This window comes from Anolis carolinensis, chromosome 1, assembly GCF_035594765.1.
Source record: "Anolis carolinensis isolate JA03-04 chromosome 1, rAnoCar3.1.pri, whole genome shotgun sequence".
In the NCBI taxonomy this organism is placed as follows: Eukaryota; Metazoa; Chordata; class Lepidosauria; order Squamata; family Dactyloidae; genus Anolis; species Anolis carolinensis.
Window position 1 is genome coordinate 202,216,146 of NC_085841.1, and position 6,387 is coordinate 202,222,532.

General features: G+C 41.9%; 1 long non-coding RNA gene across 1 annotated transcript; it reads right to left on the minus strand.

Annotated features, from left to right (window-relative positions):
* Positions 1 to 878: 878 nt before the first annotated feature.
* On the minus strand, positions 879 to 2,916 carry LOC134294087 (uncharacterized). The gene is made up of 2 exons (XR_010001069.1): positions 1,301 to 2,916; positions 879 to 1,220 (listed from the first exon to the last, which is right to left on the minus strand). It is a non-coding gene; the product is annotated as an uncharacterized LOC134294087 (long non-coding RNA).
* Positions 2,917 to 6,387: the final 3,471 nt, after the last annotated feature.

Sequence of the window (6,387 nt, forward strand, 5' to 3'; positions counted from 1 at the left end):
TGAATAGGATAAGGGTACTGCAAATCGCATCATCCAAGGTCCATCCTGCATCAAACCAGATCAGGACGTAAAGGGGGCCACATTGCACCTTTGTATCAAGTTTGGTACAGTTTTGTCATTCATGGGAATCACAGCGGCCTGTGGGAGGTGAATTGGATGAAGGTACTGCAAATCCCATCGTCCTTGGTCTATCCTCCCCCAAACTGCTGCAACATATAAAGTGTGTCATTTGGGATATATATACCAAATTTGGTTCAGTTCTGTCATATGTAGCAGTTGCTGTGGTCTCAAGAAGCGAGTGAAGGTACTGCATGTCCCATCTGTGTGCCAAGTTTGGTCCAGTTCTGTCACTGGTGGGCATCGCAGTGGCCTGTGGGAATTGTAGCGATTGAAAGTACTACATATCCCATCACCCATGGTCCATCATCCCGCAAACGGCACCAGGACATAAACTGCATCATGGGGTAGGCTGTCTGGAATTGTGGGAGTTGGAGTCCAAAACACCTGGAGGGCCCAAGTTGACCAGGACATAAACTGCATCATGGGGTAGGCTGTCTGGAATTGTGGGAGTTGGAGTCCAAAACACCTGGAGGGCCCAAGTTGGCCCGTGCCTGGTTTAAAGGCTTCCATACAATCCTAGAGTTAGAAGGGGTGCCCATCTAGTTGAACCCCCTTCTGCCATAGAGGAAGACACCATCCAAGCCCTCCCGACAGATGGCCATCCAGTCACAAATACGATTGGGAGATAGAGAGAGTCCTAGATTTGAAAGGGGTCTCTGAAGGTCATCCAGTCCAGCCCCATCTGCCACAAAGGAAGAGACCATTCAAGCCCTCCCGATAGAAGGTCATTCCAACCATACATACCATTGAGACATTTATTTATTTATGTATTTATTTAATTCTGATATTTCTCCCCCGCCTTTCTGCAATGGACCCAAAGTGGCTTGCAAGGTCATTAAGCCACGTGCTAACATCCACCATATAAATAAAACATAAAAGTAATGTCAAGCAATAGTAGTATAAATAAGACAGCTGGGTTCAGTGGGGGCAGGTGAACTACAGCTCCCATATGCAAGTCCATCATCCGTGCTCCATCCCACTCCAAACAGGGCCCGGATGTATAGTAGGCCATGGAGACTGTATGTGTCAAGCCTGTTAGAGTGAGTAGGCCAAAGCCTGCTCTGTGGTAGTTTTTTGCCTCAGTAAACGAGTAAACGATCCTTAAAAGGAAAGAATAAAAAGATAGTCATTATTTTCTCTTAAGTCTGCTGTGAATAGTATTTACGTACTGCCGCCTTACCTTGTTGAAGGAGAGTGCTGTATCCAAAAGACACAGGCAAAAGCTGCTCTGTTTGGAACCATGTGGAACAGGGAAGATGGCTGCCTCTTTTGCGGCCTAGCACAATGGAGCCAGGCTGCAAGGCCTGAAAGGTGTTAGCAAAATGATCAAAGGAGGCTTGGATTGGGGCTTTGGGGGCTAGAAGTGTTCATAAGCATATCGTTAAAAAGATAATAACAATGTTCTCTGCTGCCTTTTGAGGAAAGTAGGGCCTTACAAAGAAGTTGAAAGCTGAGGCAAGATGGCGTCCTCCTTTTCGGCCTAGCAGCGAGGGGCCAGCCTGGAAGGCCTTAAACATGTCAGCAGAGGGGCCATCCGTTGTCAGTGGGTTCATGGGGTGATGTGTGACAAGTTTGGTCCAGGTCCGGCCTTTCTGGTGGTGGCAGTGGTGTTTTGGATTACCAAAGTGTAGGCCGAGGCTGTTAACTGTCCCAAAGCTAGCATCGTTCTGAGGAGAGAAGTAGGCCGAACGAAGGCAGTTGGTAGTAGTTTTTCCCTCAGCGATCCCAGTGGCCTGTGAAAGTGGCGGCCAATCAGAGCTGGCCCATATTCCGGCCGGCCAATTAGAAAGCTGATCCATATTCTGCCAGGCCAATCAAAAGGCCAGCACATATTCCGCCAGGCCAATCAAAACGCTGATACATACTCCGATACAAACATTCACTTTTATTATATATATAGATAGATACAGTAGAGTCTCACTTATCCAACATAAACACCCTGGCAGAACATTGGATATGTTGGATAATAAGAAGGGATTCAGGAAAGGCAATTAAACCTCTCATTCCCTCACGACCCTATCTGCTGCCAAACTGCCATCCATGTCTATGCCAGGCATCCTCAGAGATTATGAGATCTGTTTGAAAACAGACAAGTGGGATGTTTATTTTTATCTCACCAATGATATCCAGGATGGGACAACTCTTACCTGTCTCAGGCGACTGTGAATGTTCCACTTCCCCACCTTGATTGCCGTTGAATGCCCTTCCACCTTCAAGGCCTGCCTACTTCCTGCTTCGGAGAGGAATCCTTTGTTGGGAGATGTTAGCTGGCCCTCAATACATTATGTCTGGAATTCCCTGATTGCTCAGTGCTGTTCTTTAGTTAACTGTCCTGATTTCACAGATTTTTTAAATACTGGGAGCCACATTTTGTTCATTCCAGGCAGGCAGGAACCATCCAGGCTTTGAAGCTACAAGGCTATTCAGTGCCAATTCCAACATTCACACTTGCCTAAAGCAGACAACAGTTCTTTCTTCCACCCTGGTCATTCCACAGATATATCAACCCCACTTCCTTTCGTTACAACACATTTCACAACCTCTGAGGATGCCTGTCATACACGCAGGCAAAACATCAGGAGACAATACATTTGGAACATGACCAGGCAGACCACACAACTCAGAGCAACCCAATACAAAGAGAAACGAAAATACTAAAATAAATACAAAAAACAAATTAAAAAATAATACAATTAAAAAACATAAATAAAAATAATATAATAAAATAATAAAATAATACATACAAATAATAAAATAAAATAATAAAAACACAAATAATAATAAAAGAATAAAAAATAAAATAAATACAAATAATACAATAGAAATAATTAAAAAACACTAAACAATAATTAAAAACACTAAAAATTAATACAATAAAATACTACAATAACAGAAAATAACTAAAAATAATACAAGAAAATAAAATATAATAAATAAAAAGATAAGTTACAATAAAATTAATTAAAAAATACAAATAACATCAAATAAAAATTCCACAACAATTTTTAACCAATACCACCACCACTTTGCCACAGCAACGTGTGGCCGGGCACAGCTAGTCTCTCTTATAACTTATCTCTTTAACTTTATGATTCCACAAGCCTGAGAGACTTAAATATATGGGAAACAGCTATGCCAAAGAAACCCCAAATAAATGAACAAACAAAACAAAACAAAGAGAACTGAACCTTTGGCTATAGAACCAGTTGAGCAATGTGAATTTTGTTGGTTCCCTAGCACTGGGCTTTATTTAGCCTTCTGTATACATAGTTTCTGCAGCCATGGAATTTGTAATCCATGGCTTGAAAATAGTTTGTAATAAAACAAAAAGCAAACCTTAATTTTGCTATTTTTAGTAAGAGGGATCATTTCAGTATGTCCTTGTATATGATGATATTTGAGTATCCATGGTTTTAGTGTCCATGGGAATCCTGGAACCAGATCCCAGCAGATCCCAGCACGTAACTGTATCTTTCTTCTAAAGAAATGAAAAAGCCAGCATTTCAGCCTAAGTCATTCCATTTTGTTTAAGTTGCCCCTTTTCATTGGCAAATTTCCAACTGATTTCATAACTGAGTCAATCAAAATGTGTGAGTTCCTATCAATGGAAACAGATGAGCAAAAGACATCACTGCTTTTGTCCAAGAGTCTTAACTATTGCTTCGTGTTCAAGAATAATTTCCTTGAAACCTATCTTTCTAAGCTTTAGCCTTTTTTCCCTACGATTAAAAGAAAGTGTTGAAGACTTTTACAGGCAAATGTAGGGCCTCAGTTTAAAAGGATGTATCTGATTATACACCATATGTAAGGACAGACATAATGATTTTTTAAGACACACTCTAAATAGAGAAAGGGAGAAATCATGTGTTTTTTAAAAATCCATTTCACTTCATTTCAAGTTTTCAGTTCCGTAAGACTATTCTTTTGTTGCATTTCAACCAATTATATTCCAAGTATATATGATTAAGAGCATTTGTACTTTCACAGCAAACTGTAATGAATCCATTGTGTCTGCAACTCTCTGCTGTAGCAATAGGCTCACAGAATATTTTAAAAACAGTTATGTTATTGGCGAGCCTTTCAAAAAATGGTGTATTTAATTAAGACGCAATAAAAGCTCAGGTTCCTGGTTTCAGCTAGTAGACAAAAACTGAAGCAAAACTGCTCTCTATATAAAGCATGTAAGGTCAAGACCAGATGCAGCCTATAGTTGACAATTGTCTTCCTTCGCTATAAATTAATTCACCACTCCCTTCTGTTGATTTGTTTTTTTTTACATACACTTGTATATAGACTTATATCTCTGAATGTGATTTTATTTTCCCAACTCAGTTCAACTAATAAATGGAAGTTCTATGAAGCTTTTTAGTGCATTGTAAAACTCTGCCTCCATAACGATATGTTTGTGTTTGCAGTCATTTCTACATTTTATGAATGACATCTTTCTCCATGAGAAAGTAAAAGCAACGCTACATTGCAGAGTCATTTTGCAAATGCTATGTCCAAACAAAATGACTTAGGGCCTGTCTACACAGACACATAATGCAGGCCAGAACAGGCATGAGAAATGAAAATTGCAGGTTCTTAGCTGCATTGCGGTCAGATTGGGGAGTCCTGAGCTATCTTGGAAGTGGGACACTGGCCCCACAGCCCTGCTGTGCTGAAACTGGTTTTGGCACAGCTGGGAGTGGAGGAGGATCCAACCCTTCCCTCCTCAGCACCCTGCTCCCCCAAAAGAAAGAAAACAGGACTTAGCTTAAGTTCTGTGCATTTTACTTTCTGCTTTGTTGTCGTTAAGTGAACAAATCACTCCTCAATGATGACAAAGCAGGAAATAAAATACTGTTTTATTTATTTTTTCCACCATAGTTGGGGTTCTGGGTGCCAGAAAGGGGTTGCCATCCTACTTCCCTGGGCTGTCTAGGCTTGGGGAGCACACTATTGTTATTATTATTTGATAGATAACAAGATTAGTACACAGCAAACAAGGTTTAGGCAATCTCTCATCATCTGTGTATGATTGTCTTCCAGGTGTGGTCTCCTGGCAGTGGATATGTAGGTGACTGTGGAGCCCTATTCTTGACCTGCATGTTCTTCCACAGTGAGGGCATCCGTTTCCAGGTGGAAGGCGGTCCCGGTCAGGGATGGCTCGATGTGCCTTCCTCTTGGCATGTTTCTCCCTTTTGCCCTCCATTTGTGTCTCTTCAAATTCCACAGCACTTTAGGTCACAGCTGACCTCCACCTAGAATGCTCAAGGGCCAGGACGTCCCAGTTCTCAGTGTCAATGCCAAGGTTTTTAAGATTAGCTTTAACCCCATCTTTAAATCTCTTTTGCTGTCCACCAACATTATGTTTCCCATTCTCGAGTTGGGAGTATAGTAAATGCTTTGGGAGACAGAGATTGGGCATTTGGACAATGTGGCCAGTCCAACGGAGTTGATGGCATAAGAGTATGGAGACAGGATCATCAGTCAACATGAGAAGAAAATCCCCAAGAGACATCAGGAACCCTTCTAGATCCATAAGTTTCCTGGGGTGGACCATCTTAATTGGTCCACCACCCTTGCGGAAATTGGAGGCTATGGTTAGCCTTCTGGTTGCCAGTCCATGACAATGGAAGAACTTTGCTCTTCCACACCAACATCTCCTCTGTCAACAAGAAAAACCAGTTCTAGAGTATGTCACGCTTGATGAGTAGGTCCAGAAATCACTTGAGACAATCTATGTTCATCATGACAACTATGAAGTCCTGGGCTGCTTCTGAGAAGGTGGACTCTGCTTGGACGTTGAAGTCCTCCAGCACCACGAGATGTTTGGACTCCAACACCAGATTAGAGACCACCTTAGCAAGCGGGGTGGCCGATACACAAGCAGAATCCCCAAGCTCCCCACTTTCAGGTGGACACATTCGAACCCAGAAGAAGGGTGAGAAGGTTATGGAAGACCTTCTTCTTCTTCTTCTTCTTCTTCTTCTTCTTCTTCTTCTTCTTCTTCTGCTGGCTGGTGGTCATTGCTTCTTCCAGCCTACTGATATTTGTCCACCTGTCTTCCCAAGAGATTTGTAGGATTCTTTGGAGGAAACGGTGATGGAATCGTTCCAGGAGTTGAGTGTGATGTCCATGTTTCATAGGCGTATAACAAGGTTGAGATGACAATAGCTTTATAAACTAGCACCTTGGTATCCCTACGTCTGTCCCAATCCTCAAACACTCTCTCCTTCATTTGGGAAAATGCTGCACTTGCAGAGCTCAAGCGAATAAGATTAC